The sequence below is a fragment of the Triturus cristatus genome, chromosome 7 (genome assembly GCF_964204655.1).
Source record: "Triturus cristatus chromosome 7, aTriCri1.1, whole genome shotgun sequence".
Classification (NCBI taxonomy): Eukaryota; Metazoa; Chordata; class Amphibia; order Caudata; family Salamandridae; genus Triturus; species Triturus cristatus.
The window spans coordinates 485,622,528-485,640,371 of NC_140590.1; the positions used below are offsets into that span (position 1 = coordinate 485,622,528).

At 46.4% G+C, this 17,844-nt stretch overlaps 1 protein-coding gene across 1 annotated transcript in view; it reads left to right on the top strand.

Moving 5' to 3' along the window:
• Positions 1 to 17,844, top strand: part of STX8 (syntaxin 8) — a 975,973-nt gene that overhangs the window by 825,836 nt on the left and 132,293 nt on the right. The gene's annotated exons all lie outside the window — the stretch shown is intronic.

Here is a 17,844-nt window from a genome sequence, read left to right on the forward strand (position 1 = left end):
TTTTTAGACAAAATCTATAAGAGCACTAGTTGTGGAAACCGCCAGGCGAATGGCTAACTATTGCAGATATGCGGTATATAGCTCTTTGAGAGGCAGACATTAATACAATGGCTTTCCTTTCTAAATGGTTAGCCTATTATTCTCCCAGCAACGCTGGGTCAATGCTTTAGATATCAAACTAGTTCGCCAGGGTATTGGCCTCATACTTTTTTTTACTTATCCAGAACTTCATGGCTTTTGAGGTCTCATTTTTCAAGGCTTAAGCAAAATGCTTGGCTTGATTATCTAACCTGAGACTGCTTTAGCTCTGTTTCGATTTTTGCAAAATATCAATACAATCGCTAGGTCTTGACAATATTTTATTTCCATAGCCATGTCGTTTGTACGTTCCTTGATATTGCATTGTTGGAAGTCAAAATAATCTCCTACTATGGATCACTGATTTAGTAAGCTATCTGGAATTAGATTGCTCAAATATTTATATGCTTTGCGAAATGAACTTAGAAAAGTTTCATGCAATTTGGAGGGTTATTTACTGTGATGAGCTCTGTGCATTTTAGTAGCCGAGAGGATATTATTTTCTTTTAGAACTCAATTATTAAAGTATTCTTTACTGCCATGTCATCTCACTACGTAGCGCAATTGTAGAATCGAGTTTAGGATGGGAGTTTACATATATTTTCAATGTTAATTATTCTTTTTGAGAGGGTTTAGCAGGGCAGAAAGTATTTAAGGTCCTCTTTGTCCTTGGTATGAGCACAATGCACTTTATCGAAATTATTAGTAGAGAAACCCTATCTGTGATTGGATGTTTCAATGTTTACATCAAAGGCACTTTATTTTTATCTAGTATTTTATCTTCTCTATAGTATGATGATTAATGAATATTAATTATAATTCATGTTATTTGCACTAGTGCCCTTCACCACTGTAATCAGGTTTGGGTTAGGCCATTCAGGATGCTATTGAAAGAAAAATGTTAATGTTCTCTGTTTTATGTAATTTGTTGTATGCTCCTAATTTAGTGCTTTTCTTATTTGGTTACTGGTCTATACTGCACAGTTTAAAATATATGTTTAAAAAAAAAAAAAGCCTGTGTAGCAAAGAATTTTCATTGTGTATTTGAGGCACATATTGAAACAGGAATCAGCTTTGTGTCCTTAAGCTCGAGTTTATGAGAATGCATATCTACCATTTTGATCAATCCATGTCTTCAGCATGCGTGCTGTCAATCGTTTATAGAGGAAAATAGCGACTCCCTACGTTTTGTGGTACAGAGCATCAGCAGTTGGCTCTACGAGCGTGTCTCGGCACCAGAGGATGATACGACCCTCCCAACTTCTCTTATTCTAAATGGGAGAGATTTATTTCTTGTAATAACACCTTATCTGGGCCTTTCATAGCCACGTATGACAACACCTTCTTTCCATTAATATAGCTTGAGATGCCTTTGACATTCAAGGGCCATACAGACTAGTCTTTCAACAGTGACTCAATCCCTGTGAGGTGTAAATCATTTAAGAGTCAGTAGAGGGGATAAACAGGAGTCTCTACAGAGGTTGGACGTCAAAAGTCTACCTTGACAGGGCAGTACACAATAGGAAATGTGTATTTCTATTGTTTACATGATGGAGGAAGCAGCTAAATGCAAACCATGTAGTCCTCCAAAAAATAACCATGAGATAGGGAATAAAAGTAACACACCGAACAACTATCTTTATACAGGTGGGAGTGCTGTCCAACACCGGCCCATTGCTGTTCATCATATAGTGTGGCTAAATCACAGAAGCAGTGTTCAAACAATGAAATATTGTCAGACAAGTTTCAGGAATAGAACAATCTAGCAGAATTCTCATGGTTCTCCAGTGGAAAGCTTAGGGAACAACCTGGAATTTGTCTTTGACTGTATCCTTCCTGGAAGATGGTAGTGTGACGAGAGTTGCAGCTTATGTGACCTTCTATCTTGGTTCAGATGTCTGGCCGTTGTGTAAAGGAGACCATTGTAGTGTCTATCAGTCTTTCCAGTTTTGCAGGGTCTTAATATTCACATGTTTTACCGTTTATTGTTATCAGCATTGCTGCAGACGTGAGGTGGTCGAATCTCTTTTTGAGAAGAAGCTGCTGTGCCAGAAACCTCTTTCTAGGCGGGTTTGTTTCTTAAGAAAAATCAACTGACAACGAAATCTCCTTGCTGTCTCTCTGGTATGCACCATGTTTCTTAGCCACCTCCATTATCTGTCTATCTTGTCTGTTGTGGAGAAAGCAACCTGTAATAGATCTGCAGACATTGGGCTTGTTCTGCACCCTTGAGCGGAATCTGTGCACCTGCTGGATTTTAGGCGGAAGTGTACATTTTATTCCCAAATGCTCCTGTATAAGTTAGGCGAGGAGGGAGAACATGCTATCCCCTTGGACCTTCTCCAGGACCCCAAAAAATGTTGATGTTGGAACACCTGCAATTGTCTTCCAAGTCTATTACCCTGGGCTGGAGGTTCCACATGTCATCGGCCCAACCAGGAATGGCAAGCAGTTCCTCATCCATCTGACAGAGACTGCTATTCACAGACTCCTTATGAAAGAATATTCCTCAGGCGTCAAGCTGGATCCATAAACTTTTGGTGAGTAGTACCCCTGCGCGCCAGTAGGTGGCGTCGTTCAGTTCCGCATGGCGTCTGCATTGTCCACGCCAGAAGTGACGTTTGCTCTGCCTATATAGGCACCACCCCACACACTGACATCAGTTCTTTTCTTTCCACAGGAGTCAGCACAGATCCGGCGATAGCTATCACCACTCACTTTTTGACTCACCCTTTTTCAACTTTTTGTTGAATAATCTTTGAGGCACACTTGGTATGAGGATCTGGCAGATGTCAGTGGACTGGACACCACCCTAGACATTGGTTTAGTCTCTCCCCCCACCCCCCACCGTGGCTATGGAGGAGGGTGCCTCATTTGCAATGGCAGTGAAAATGGCAGCTGAGGTCCTGGACTTTACACTATACTCAGTGGCAGTCAAGGTAAACGTCTTGACAGAATTGCTTCAGCCTGGAGTTGCCGCAAAGGACCATTTCTCCCATTTAATGAAGCCCTTATCGATGTCCTACTCTGGGCCTGGTCCCAGCCCTGCACAGGGTCTCCTGTGCATAGGACAATATCGCGCTGCCATTGCCCCGCCCCAGAGTACCCCAGTTTTCTCATCCGGCACCCCACCCTGAAGAGCTTGGTGGTCCAGGCCTCCACTTCCAAAATGAACCCAGGCACATTCCCTACCACTCCACCGGCCAGTGAATCCAAAAGTGTGGATACCTTCGGAAAGAGGATGTTCTCTTTTGCCAGCCTGGCACTGTGGTCGGTGAACACCACATACCTCTTGGGCTGATAATCTCCTGTGATCTGAGAGTCGGGTGCCCAGGTGCTGCCAGTGGTCGTGGAGGAGGCACGAGCCATACGCTTTCAAGCACTTGGTGATGGGAGAGATGCAGTCAAGTTTGCCAAAAGATGTGGACTGGGCAGAGTGATTTTTATCGTTGATGGCCTTATGCACCACCCCTGGTTAAAAACCACTAGCTTTTCGGGGGGGGGGAGGGGTTCCAGGCTTCACTCATGGACATGCCCTTTCATGGCTCCCATCTGTTCAGTGAAAAGGAGGCTCAGCACTGGAGTCCTTTAAAGAGATTAGTGCTACAGCCAGATCATTGGGCCTTTCTATGGCCCTTAGCCAACCTCAGTCTACTTTCTACCCCTTTTGTGATCACAGAAGGCATTTCCAACTGTGTCTCTACACTTGCAGCCACACGGCCAGCACGTTTCGCAATCTTTTCATGGCTAAGGATGCGGTTCCCACAGACCACATATTACTGGTAGCCAGAAGTCGGGCCAGTCCACAACCTCCCAGCTGCTGCAGGCTCCAAACTCCTTTAGTTTGCCCTCCAATCATGATGGGCATTTGGTGGGGGGCAGGATACGCTATCACCTGCACCATTGGAGGTCAGTAAATCCATCCATTGGGTTTTGTCTAAGGGATGTCTTGCAGAGGGTGCCTGCATCAGAAGTAGGTAATGGTTGCTACTTTCTGGTGCCCAAGAAAATTAGAGTCCTTTGTCCCATTCTAGACCTGCGCTTACTCAGTCTTGTCCTGAAAAGGAGAAATTCAAGATGTTCACGCTTGCACAAGTCCTGTCTGCCCTTGAGACTGGATGTCAGTGTTGGACTTGCAGGATGCCCCGTCCTGCCTGTGGTTAATCGTGGACCAAGAGCTCTTTAAGTTTCAATTTGCCGTGTTCCATTTCGGCCTCACCAGCATCCCTCGGATGGACCAACGTGATGGCAGTGGTTGCAACTCACCTCCAAAGGTCAGGGGCATCCAGTCTTCCCCTACCTTGACGATTGGCTGTTGAAGGCAGGCTCGTCACAGGCAGTAGTCTCCCACTTCTAGACTACAGCGAACCTTCTGCACTCACTGGGGTTCCCAATCAAGGTACTGGGGTCACACCTGACTCCCTCTCAGATGCCATCTTTCATCAGAGTTGTTCTGGACACATTGCATTTTCGAACCTATCCTCTTGAGTGGCGAGTCCAGGATATTCAGGCTATGATACCTATGCTTAAGCCTCTACCCTGGATTTCAGTGAAAGTTACCCTGAGGCTGTTGGGCCTCATATCTTCCTGCATCCCTGCTTGTGACTATTGGCTGTTGGCATATGTGGGCTCTGCAGTGGTGCTGGAAGTCCCAGTGGGTGCAGCACCAAGGGAACCTCTCAGACACAGTCCAGATCTCGGAGGGATCTGCAAAAGACGTGCAGTGGTGGCTGATGAACCGCGATTGGGTCAGTGGCAGGTCTCTCTCCCTTCCCCAACCAGAGCTGACTGTAGTGACAGACGCATCACTCCGGGGTTGGGGTGACCATCTGCGAGAGGTGGAAATCAGAGGACTCTGGTCTCAGGCGGAACCGGTCTGCACATCAATCATGTTGGAGCTTTGAGCAATCCAGATGGCATTTAAAGTCTTTCTTCCATTCAGTCAAGGGAAGGCTGGTACAGGTGTTTACAGACAACACCACCACCATGTGGTATTGCACCAAACAGGACGATGTTGTGTTGTGGACCCTTGGTCACGAGGCTTTGCGTCTCTGGATATGGCTAGAAATCCAAGGCATATTTCTGATGGTGCAGGCTCTCTGAACACCAGAGCGAACAAACTCAGCTGTCGATGTCTAGAGGATCATGAATGGCGTCTCCATCCGGTGGTGGTGCAAGGTCTCTTCCTAGAATGGGAAGATTCTTGGTTAAGATTGTTCGCCTCCACCTAGAACGCGCAATGTCACTAATGTTTCAAAGGCAGCTGTTGCTCTGAGACACTTTTTGTCTCAAGTGGGACTCACTCAGGCTTCCTGTACACCTTTCCACCAATATCACTCAAGAACGAACGGGCCCACGTTTCCTACTATAGTTAACACCTTACCTGGTAGGGGACTTTCTCTAGCCACAGAATCCTTACCGACATGCCCATCCCCCCGCTCTGCGATCCGATTATAGAGTTAAGGATTAATACCTATAAGGGCCATAGATTCGCACACCAGTGGTCAGTGTTCCTCGTGGCTCTTTACTTCTGGCGTGGAATGCCACAAAAAAAACTGACTCCAGTGTGCTGGGGTGGCGCCTATATAGGCACCATGCATGTCACTTCCAGCACGGATGACTCCGATAACACCATGCATAGCAGAACGACACCACCACCTACTAGCACGCAGGGGTATTGGCCACCAAACGTTTCCAGATGCAGTCTGACACCCTGGGAATATTCTAAAGTAAGGAAACTGCAGCTAGATAGAGTCTCTACCATATAAGGTGTTACTGGTCTTTTGGTATTTTTGTCCATCTGGACTTTCGAGGTGGAAAGCTCTGTAAAGACGGTTTAACTTCTCTATTGGTTTCCAAAGTGGCCTGCTTAATCCCACCAGTAGAAGTTTAATTGTCCTCAGTTCCAAAAGAAGGGAAAGGAGGTTAATGGGCGGTTCAGTCATTGTTTGAGAGGGGACTCTCCAGATTTTAGTCTTCCCAGGTGTGTCCTCTGAGAAAAGCTTTTGGATCTGACTTGAAGCAGGTCACAGTCTGCAGGGGCAATCCTGGTGAGTCTCCTACCAAGGTCAGACCAGAGAGCCTACTCTAGGAATAAACTTAACAGTTTATAATTGTAATGCAGTGATTTAAAGTCCAATAAGATGGAAGTAATGCTTAATTTGAAAACAAATAAGTGCCAGGGCCCCCGTCATTCTGCTTGCAAGGAGATTATAGGCAGCATCAGGGTAACTGGGGCAATTTTATGCTCTTTTAAATGCACTGTTCGAATTAAAACACGGTGAAATTAAATTTGCATGCCAATCACTATGTCATTTTGTCTTAAGAAATTGCTACATTGCTAATAATCGAGTACTGAGGTGTTCTAAGCACAATCTCCTAAAAATAATGAACTTGCCACTTTTAAGCAAACACATTGCGAGCACTTACATACTCTCACCAGCACCCCGACCTGCACCGAAATGCTCTCTGCGGTACAGGCACGGGATGTAGGATTTAGAGGCGGGTCACTGTTCACGGAGGCAGTGTAACTAAGGCAACGTTATGCTCTTTTAAATGCACTGGTTCGAATTGAAAAATGGTGAACTTATATTTGCTTACTAATCACTGCTTTGTTTTGCTTTTAGAAATTACTGAATTGCTAATCAAGTACTGAGGTGTTCTAAACACAACCTCCTAAAATACTGAACTTACCACTTTTAAGGAAACACATTGCGAGTGCTTACATACGCTCACCAGCACCCTGACCTGCACCAACACACCTGCTTTGCGACGCAGTCGGATTTAGAGGCGGGGCATTGCTAACAGAAGCACCATCTTAGATGGCAGTACTCTAGTCGTTCAGGCATCCAATACACCACCACAAAAGGATGGGTGCAGCACAGATGCGTGCAGTGGGTGCACCTAGGGCATGCCTGTCTGCGCCCCGACCATGGCCAGCGCCAGCCACTATGCTGGTAGTAACACAGAGAGTAGTTCCCTAATTACCTTCACTCCAACAGATTTACTCAAGTTGAGACCCTTCGATAAGTGGTGCAACAGCCCTGGGTTTATAGATGGTAAAGGTCCAGTCTGCTGCCACTTCTGTAAAATGCTGATCTACCCTCTAAATCTTAGAGTCACAGACAAGAGGGAGCAGCCAGTCACCCAAAGGAAACTAAAAGCCGCTGTAATAAATGTCCGCTCTTTACCTAATCATGCCTTAGACATTTGCAACCTGATTGAGGAGGCTCAATTAGAAGTCCTTCTGATGACGGAAACTTGGCTAAAGGAGTACTCCTGCCTCAACCAATTGGCGCTTCCTCCAGACTACACCTGCATACACTTAGACCGAGTTGGCAGGAGGGGTGGTGGAGTTGCCATAGCTTTTAAGAAATCACAATTCCATCTCACAAGCACTGGGCCACAAAATTATTCACTATGCTAATTAAACAATCTTGGATGATTTTAACATTTAACTAGATGACCCTATGGACAACGTTGCATAAAAATTGACTGAATCATTGGCCCATGTAGATCTCGCCACAACTCTAAAAGAACCAACACACAAAGCATGCCACACTATAGATGCCATTTTCACTAATACCTCACTAGAACTAGATAGGCCTAAAGAAGTCCCATGGTCGGATCACTTCGTCTTACCCATCTCCTGGTTTTGGTCCCCCTCCAAACATCCAAGAAGAATGTGACTCACCACCAGAAAAATGCTTTGAATAAAGTTGACATTCTCCTATTGAAGAAGACCCTTGTAGCCACCAAACGCATGCTAATAGGTGATACTGTGTCTGACAAAAGTAAATTGAATATCTGGCCTAGAGAAGCCGCCTCTAAAACGGACCCTGCAGCTAATAATAGGACCCCCCTAGTCATCTGCCCCATGGTTTACTAGGTAACTAGCAGAAGAGAGAAGACACTGTAAACCGTTGGAACGCGCATGGAGGAAACAATATAATGCTTCCGAACAAAAAAACAGTACAAACTGGCTCTTTCCATCTACAACACCAACTTGAAGCTGTCTCACCACACTTTCAACTCTAATATAATTAAGGAAGCCAACAACAATGCAAAATACATTTTTAAAATTGTATCTGACGTCACAGACCCTAAAAGGACTGCACCCTGATTTGTATCTAGCATTATCCTGTATTCTCAACTGAGGACTTTCTCTGAAGTCAAAATTCAGGACAGTGTTGTTGAAAAGCAAGCTAATGAGCCATTAAACATTGTATGCCAGACAATGCTCCAGGACAAGCTGGTTCAACCCGCCCCCCCGCCCCCAACAGTTGAAGACTTGAAATGTTTGTTTGCCAAAAGGAAATCAGGTTTGCCCCTGGACCCTTTTCCCCCTCAAGTCACGAGACTCAGGCGACTGTCTATGCCCCACTTTCCACAATCTTTTTACTACCTCGCTATACTCCAGGGTAGTGCCCTCCTAATGGAAAAAGGCAACCACCTGCTAAAAAAGATAAATGCAGATCCTAATAGTCTCTCGAATATTAGACCTACAAACCCTAGTTGGAGTGCCTCAGGGCTCTTCTCTGAGATATATATATATATATATATTCACTGAAAAAACCATAGGTTTCACACACGTTATAGTTAGGAATTAGCATTTAAAAAACCTTGCAAATTCACTTAAAAAACCATAGGTTTCACACATGTTATAGTTAGCTGGGCATTTCCCTCATAAAAAACCAATGAAATTCCCCCGTTATAGTTAGTGCAGGCAACTATAACTCACGCGACCGTAATCCGCTGCTGATGACGTCAGATATTACATCACTGTATTTACACATTTATATACCCGTGTCTTCTTCCTTTTTTTTTTAGCTATACATATATTTTTTTTTTTTTTTTCAGAAGGACACATATGTCATCAGTGATGTAATATCTGACGTCATCAGCAGCGGATTACGGTTGCGTGAGTTATAGTTGCCTGCACTAACTATAACGGGGGAATTTCATTGGTTTTTTACGAGGGAAATGCCCAGCTAACTATAACATGTGTGAAACCTATGGTTTTTTAAGTGAATTTGCAAGGTTTTTTAAATGCTAATTCCTAACTATAACGTGTGTGAAACCTATGGTTATTTCAGTGAATTTGTACGTTTTTTTAAATGCTAAGTTACTTTACGCCGTTCGTGCCGTGCGCGCACGGTGCGCGCACGGTGGGCGCGCGGTGCGCTTTGCGCACCGCGCGCCCACTTTACGCAGTTCGTTCCGTGCGCGCACTGTGCGCGCACAGTGAGCACGCGGTGCGCGTGCACGCATGGTGCACTTTGCACACCGTGCACGCACGGTGGGCACGCGGTGCGCTACACGCACCGCGCGCCCACGTTATGCTTCATAGGCCATGTACGCACGGTGCGCTTTGCGCACCGTCCGCACACGGAGGACACATGATGCGCTTTGTTGTAAAGTGTTTGCGCTTGATATTTTACTGTCATAAATAAGCCATGCACTCACACTGCGCAACGCACAGTGTGCGCACACGGGGGACTGACATTGCTATTTCATTTTTAACGTTTTTACCGTGCGCGCACGCAGCGCGAACTTCCCAGAATTTTTTCCATTTCTAGAGTGCGCGCTGGGTGCGCGCACTCGGCGATTTTTCGAAAAAAAAAAATTTTTTTTGCCCTTGGGGGTCCTTCTGGGACCCACTGACCACGGCTAGGGGGTCAGGAAGTGTCCACGCTGCCCCCTTTTCACGTTCTCCACATTAGTTTTTCACCCCCTCAGAGTGCGAGAGACAAAATGGCGGCCGACACTTCCTGGTTTCGACCGATTCGAATGTTTACTAAGATCTACAAACCAATCAGCATTGCGCTCGCGCACGGCAAGGTGCGCGCACCCAGCGCGCACGGTGCGCGCGTATAGATATATATATTGATTTAAATGCTATTTTCTCAGAAAATACTGAACAGATTTACACCAAACCTGCAAAAGGCACTTCATGGACCTTATGGCTACCTCTCTGCCAAATTTCACGTAATTGTGTTCAGCCGTTCGGGCTGTAGCTGCGACTAAAGTCCCTATGGAAAAATCCATGGGGAAAACGCGTTTTGGGACCTCCCCTTTTTCTCGGCCCCCGCTTGACGAATCACCCCGAGACTTTCAGGGCCGGAGCGGAGCGCCCCATTAGTTTTGAAAATTTCGCGAGGATTCGTCAACCGGCGCCAAAGGTATTCAAAATAGAATTTTGAGATTTCCTATGGAAACACGGATATATATATATATATATATATATTCCTGCTCCTGCCTGGTGTCGTCTTGCGAGATGCACTCGGAAATCGATGGAGAGCTCCAGGCTTCAGCCCTCAAAATCGGTACGGAAGCGCCAGCCAGCTGATCCCTCTCACAGTCCTGCTACCACCTTTGCCTGACGCGTTTCAAATCTTAAATTCTTCCTCAGAGGCTGGTTGTAGCGGGAAATTTGGCACTGTCCAACCACCGTCCCTCTTTATACACGTAGTTGCGCGCCCTCTGATGGGCCGCTCATGATGAGTCTGCGCTGTGTCTTCTGGGAGTAGTAGTGTTAGCGGAGAATGTTGGCATCCCCTTACAGTGCATTGATAAAACTGTTGGTAGATTCAAGCCCACGGTTGGGCCTCAGTCAGCGTGCGCTTCCTAAATCCCACGTCGATATCCCACATCCAGAGGCAAGTTGTATACTCGCCCCCGTGGCCCCCAACTTCATAGGGTGGTGCATACTCGGCGGCACGACCGCCGCCTCAATATTCCTGCTCCTGCCTGGTGTCGTCTTGCGAGATGCACTCGGAAATCGATGGAGAGCTCCAGGCTTCAGCCCTCAAAATCGGTACGGAAGCGCCAGCCAGCTGATCCCTCTCACAGTCCTGCTACCACCTTTGCCTGACGCGTTTCAAATCTTAAATTCTTCCTCAGAGGCTGGTTGTAGCGGGAAATTTGGCACTGTCCAACCACCGTCCCTCTTTATACACGTAGTTGCGCGCCCTCTGATGGGCCGCTCATGATGAGTCTGCGCTGTGTCTTCTGGGAGTAGTAGTGTTAGCGGAGAATGTTGGCATCCCCTTACAGTGCATTGATAAAACTGTTGGTAGATTCAAGCCCACGGTTGGGCCTCAGTCAGCGTGCGCTTCCTAAATCCCACGTCGATATCCCACATCCAGAGGCAAGTTGTATACTCGCCCCCGTGGCCCCCAACTTCATAGGGTGGTGCATACTCGGCGGCACGACCGCCGCCTCAATATTCCTGCTCCTGCCTGGTGTCGTCTTGCGAGATGCACTCGGAAATCGATGGAGAGCTCCAGGCTTCAGCCCTCAAAATCGGTACGGAAGCGCCAGCCAGCTGATCCCTCTCACAGTCCTGCTACCACCTTTGCCTGACGCGTTTCAAATCTTAAATTCTTCCTCAGAGGCTGGTTGTAGCGGGAAATTTGGCACTGTGCAACCACCGTCCCTCTTTATACACGTAGTTGCGCGCTCTCCATCGATTTCCGAGTGCATCTCGCAAGACGACACCAGGCAGGAGCAGGAATATTGAGGCGGCGGTCGTGCCGCCGAGTATGCACCACCCTATGAAGTTGGGGGCCACGGGGGCGAGTATACAACTTGCCTCTGGATGTGGGATATCGACGTGGGATTTAGGAAGCGCACGCTGACTGAGGCCCAACCGTGGGCTTGAATCTACCAACAGTTTTATCAATGCACTGTAAGGGGATGCCAACATTCTCCGCTAACACTACTACTCCCAGAAGACACAGCGCAGACTCATCATGAGCGGCCCATCAGAGGGCGCGCAACTACGTGTATAAAGAGGGACGGTGGTTGGACAGTGCCAAATTTCCCGCTACAACCAGCCTCTGAGGAAGAATTTAAGATTTGAAACGCGTCAGGCAAAGGTGGTAGCAGGACTGTGAGAGGGATCAGCTGGCTGGCGCTTCCGTACCGATTTTGAGGGCTGAAGCCTGGAGCTCTCCATCGATTTCCGAGTGCATCTCGCAAGACGACACCAGGCAGGAGCAGGAATATTGAGGCGGCGGTCGTGCCGCCGAGTATGCACCACCCTATGAAGTTGGGGGCCACGGGGGCGAGTATACAACTTGCCTCTGGATGTGGGATATCGACGTGGGATTTAGGAAGCGCACGCTGACTGAGGCCCAACCGTGGGCTTGAATCTACCAACAGTTTTATCAATGCACTGTAAGGGGATGCCAACATTCTCCGCTAACACTACTACTCCCAGAAGACACAGCGCAGACTCATCATGAGCGGCCCATCAGAGGGCGCGCAACTACGTGTATAAAGAGGGACGGTGGTTGGACAGTGCTAAATTTCCCGCTACAACCAGCCTCTGAGGAAGAATTTAAGATTTGAAACGCGTCAGGCAAAGGTGGTAGCAGGACTGTGAGAGGGATCAGCTGGCTGGCGCTTCCGTACCGATTTTGAGGGCTGAAGCCTGGAGCTCTCCATCGATTTCCGAGTGCATCTCGCAAGACGACACCAGGCAGGAGCAGGAATATTGAGGCGGCGGTCGTGCCGCCGAGTATGCACCACCCTATGAAGTTGGGGGCCACGGGGGCGAGTATACAACTTGCCTCTGGATGTGGGATATCGACGTGGGATTTAGGAAGCGCACGCTGACTGAGGCCCAACCGTGGGCTTGAATCTACCAACAGTTTTATCAATGCACTGTAAGGGGATGCCAACATTCTCCGCTAACACTACTACTCCCAGAAGACACAGCGCAGACTCATCATGAGCGGCCCATCAGAGGGCGCGCAACTACGTGTATAAAGAGGGACGGTGGTTGGACAGTGCCAAATTTCCCGCTACAACCAGCCTCTGAGGAAGAATTTAAGATTTGAAACGCGTCAGGCAAAGGTGGTAGCAGGACTGTGAGAGGGATCAGCTGGCTGGCGCTTCCGTACCGATTTTGAGGGCTGAAGCCTGGAGCTCTCCATCGATTTCCGAGTGCATCTCGCAAGACGACACCAGGCAGGAGCAGGAATATTGAGGCGGCGGTCGTGCCGCCGAGTATGCACCACCCTATGAAGTTGGGGGCCACGGGGGCGAGTATACAACTTGCCTCTGGATGTGGGATATCGACGTGGGATTTAGGAAGCGCACGCTGACTGAGGCCCAACCGTGGGCTTGAATCTACCAACAGTTTTATCAATGCACTGTAAGGGGATGCCAACATTCTCCGCTAACACTACTACTCCCAGAAGACACAGCGCAGACTCATCATGAGCGGCCCATCAGAGGGCGCGCAACTACGTGTATAAAGAGGGACGGTGGTTGGACAGTGCCAAATTTCCCGCTACAACCAGCCTCTGAGGAAGAATTTAAGATTTGAAACGCGTCAGGCAAAGGTGGTAGCAGGACTGTGAGAGGGATCAGCTGGCTGGCGCTTCCGTACCGATTTTGAGGGCTGAAGCCTGGAGCTCTCCATCGATTTCCGAGTGCATCTCGCAAGACGACACCAGGCAGGAGCAGGAATATTGAGGCGGCGGTCGTGCCGCCGAGTATGCACCACCCTATGAAGTTGGGGGCCACGGGGGCGAGTATACAACTTGCCTCTGGATGTGGGATATCGACGTGGGATTTAGGAAGCGCACGCTGACTGAGGCCCAACCGTGGGCTTGAATCTACCAACAGTTTTATCAATGCACTGTAAGGGGATGCCAACATTCTCCGCTAACACTACTACTCCCAGAAGACACAGCGCAGACTCATCATGAGCGGCCCATCAGAGGGCGCGCAACTACGTGTATAAAGAGGGACGGTGGTTGGACAGTGCCAAATTTCCCGCTACAACCAGCCTCTGAGGAAGAATTTAAGATTTGAAACGCGTCAGGCAAAGGTGGTAGCAGGACTGTGAGAGGGATCAGCTGGCTGGCGCTTCCGTACCGATTTTGAGGGCTGAAGCCTGGAGCTCTCCATCGATTTCCGAGTGCATCTCGCAAGACGACACCAGGCAGGAGCAGGAATATTGAGGCGGCGGTCGTGCCGCCGAGTATGCACCACCCTATGAAGTTGGGGGCCACGGGGGCGAGTATACAACTTGCCTCTGGATGTGGGATATCGACGTGGGATTTAGGAAGCGCACGCTGACTGAGGCCCAACCGTGGGCTTGAATCTACCAACAGTTTTATCAATGCACTGTAAGGGGATGCCAACATTCTCCGCTAACACTACTACTCCCAGAAGACACAGCGCAGACTCATCATGAGCGGCCCATCAGAGGGCGCGCAACTACGTGTATAAAGAGGGACGGTGGTTGGACAGTGCCAAATTTCCCGCTACAACCAGCCTCTGAGGAAGAATTTAAGATTTGAAACGCGTCAGGCAAAGGTGGTAGCAGGACTGTGAGAGGGATCAGCTGGCTGGCGCTTCCGTACCGATTTTGAGGGCTGAAGCCTGGAGCTCTCCATCGATTTCCGAGTGCATCTCGCAAGACGACACCAGGCAGGAGCAGGAATATATATATATATATATATATATATATATATATATATATATATATATATATATATATATATATATATATATATATATATATATATATATATATATATATATATATATATATATATATATATATATATATATATATATATAACCTACTGGCGGTCGCCAGTAGGTAGTTATAGTTAGGACCACGTTTCCATAGGAAAACCTCAACATTCTATTTTGAATAACTTTGGCGCCGGTCGACGAATCCTCGCGAATTTCTCAAAATAGGTGGGGCGCTACGCTCCGCTCCTACCCTGAAAGTCTCGGGGGGATTCGTCAAGCGGGGGCTGAGATAAAAGGGGGGTCCCAAAACGCGTTTTTCCCATGCATTTTTCCATAGGACCTTTAGAACGAGCTACAGCCCGAACGGCTGAACAGAATTACTAGAAATTTGGCAGAGAGGTAGTCCCTAGGTCAAGGAAGTGCCTTTTGTAGGTTTGGTGTAAATCTGTTCAGTAGATTCTGAGAAAATAGCCTTTAAATCAATATATATATCTGAGCCCGCTTACGGTACGCTTACCGTACGCTTACGGTAAGCGTACGGTGGCGTGCGCGAGCGCGATTCTGATTGGCTCTTAGATCTTAGTAAACATTCGAATCGGCAGAAACCAGGAAGCGGCGTCCGCCATTTTGTCTACCGCACTGAGTGTTATGTATCAAACATGATGGCCAAAAACATGTTACGGGGATGTTTTGACAACTCCCTCTCACATAGTCATGTTGAGGGAGTCCCCAAACATCCCCCAAGAGCAAAAACGGCATTATTTTTTTTTCGGCAATTTCGCGGGGTACGCTTACCGTACGCTTACCGTAAGCGTACGGTAAAAAAATAAAAATAAAAAAAACACTATCCACACTTTCTCCACCCCTTGTGCAAATGGTGGCCGAAGGCCACCATTTGTGCATGGCTTATCAGAGCACAGAAAATTTTCCCAAAAAATTTCAACAGATTACCTATCACAAGGAAGCGCATAATATGTCCTCCATGTGCGCACGGTGCGCGAAGCGCATCGTGCGTACATGGCCCATCTAGCGTAACGTGGGCACGGCACTAACTGCGTAAAGTGGGTGCGCGGTGCGCGAAGCGCACCGCGTGCTCACTGTGCGCGCACGGTGCGCGAAGCGCACCGTGCGCGCACGGAACGAACTGCGTTAAGTGGGCGCGCACGCCACGAATGGCGTAAAGTCACTTAGCATTTAAAAAACCGTACAAATTCACTGAAAAAACCATAGGTTTCACACACGTTATAGTTAGGAATTAGCATTTAAAAAACCTTGCAAATTCACTGAAAAAACCATAGGTTTCACACATGTTATAGTTAGCGGAAATTTTACTGATAAAAAACCAATGAAATTGCCCCGTTATAGTTAGTGCTGGCAACTATAACTCACGCGACCGCAATCTTCTGCTGATGACATATGTGTCTTTATGAAAAAAAAATATTTGTAATATATGTATAGCTAAAAATGTATGGAAGAAGACATGGGCAAATAAGTGTCTAAATACAGTATTAGCATCAGCAGAGGATTGCGGTCGCGTGAGTTATAGTTGCCAGCACTAACTATAACGGGGCAATTTCATTGGTTTTTTATCAGTAAAATTTCCGCTAACTATAACATGTGTGAAACCTATGGTGTTTTCAGTGAATATATATATATATATAATCAAGACCGATGTGGCGATCGAAACGCGTCTGGGGCAAAAAAGGAGGTGGAAATCAAAAAGGGTGTCCAGTGGAAAATAAAACAACATGTCAATTGTAAGAGTAAATACGTTGTATATATAGTGGAATACCCATGCAAATTAAAATACATAGGGAGTACCATCTGTGAGATCAAAAAATGCATCCTCGAGCATATAAGAGCTACTATGAATAAAGACCGCTCGAATGCCATCGCGAAACACATGGAAAAAATGCACAAGAGTAAATGGGAATTGCTGAGATTATATGCAATAGAACAAATACTGAACACTGAAGGAGGAGGAAACCACAAGAAACATCTAAGACAAAGGGAATCAAACACATTGTTTCATTCAGGACTTTGACCCCTCTGGGGTTAAACCAGGATGAAGAATTATTTGTACATCTTTGAATTTGGAATGGACTATTTGATTTGATTAGATACTATTTTGGAATTTATTTCACTTAAAGAACAGTTACCCTTAATTTAACATGATGCTGCCACGATTAACTTAAAAAAAATATTTGTGTGATTCTTGTTATAAGAAAATAGAATCAAGTAATTCAACAAAAAGAGTGTAATTTTGATAAAATGTTTATCATAAGATATGAGAAACAACAAGAATAAATCTAAACACCCACTGGAGGGAAGATAGATCTATAAAGTTTGAGTGGGCATCACTGACCGCCTTCTACAATAGTGGCTGTATCTCTGACTAAACAGAGGACTACTATAATGTTGGGGTATCCATTTTTATTACAATTTGGATTTTCTGTTCATAAGTGGAAAAAGGCCTTTAAGAGTAAACCCACTAGAGGGAAGAATTTGTTCAAATGTTGAAAAGGAAAATATGAAAACATTTGTTTGGCTGAACTGCAATACTAAATGACATTGTTTTAACAATCATATCACTGAGCACTATGTTTTGCACATGATTTTGTAAATAGCGCCTTTCTACATATAGCACTTTCATATGGACTTTTATAAAAAATCACATAAAAGACACGAAAAAATAATTTGTGCACTACTATGACCAGAATGCCTTGCAACCACACAAACAGGAAGTTGATGTGGTAGTAGAAATAAATAATGCCTGGTCTTGCCCAGTTGTAACAACTTACCTGTGATCAAGGTTCGCGTGAAGAACCGAAACGCATTGGGCATAGCTATGTTTGCTAATATGCAATAAAGGGCAACTTGAAAAGCAGCGGATTACGAGTGAGTGCGTTTTCAATTGAACCCTGGGCTCAGGGGTCACCTTGTTTATAATTACTGGCTGCTGTGCCAGAGAAAACTCGCACAGGGACGCGAGGTAGTAAAGATGAAGAAAATATTTATTGCTCATGTCCACCCTCAACCCCTGAGGTAAGAGAGACGCGTTTCGGATTACAAGAATCCTTACTCAATCTCATATATATATATATATATATATATATATATATATATAACGAAGCTGGTATACGTCATCGACTCTTTCGGCATCCATGTCATCTTATATGCAGACAATATGCAGCTTCTGCTGACCTACAACAAGAAATCAGAGATAAAATCGAAATTTGCTGCACGTGTGACAGCCGTGTTAGGATG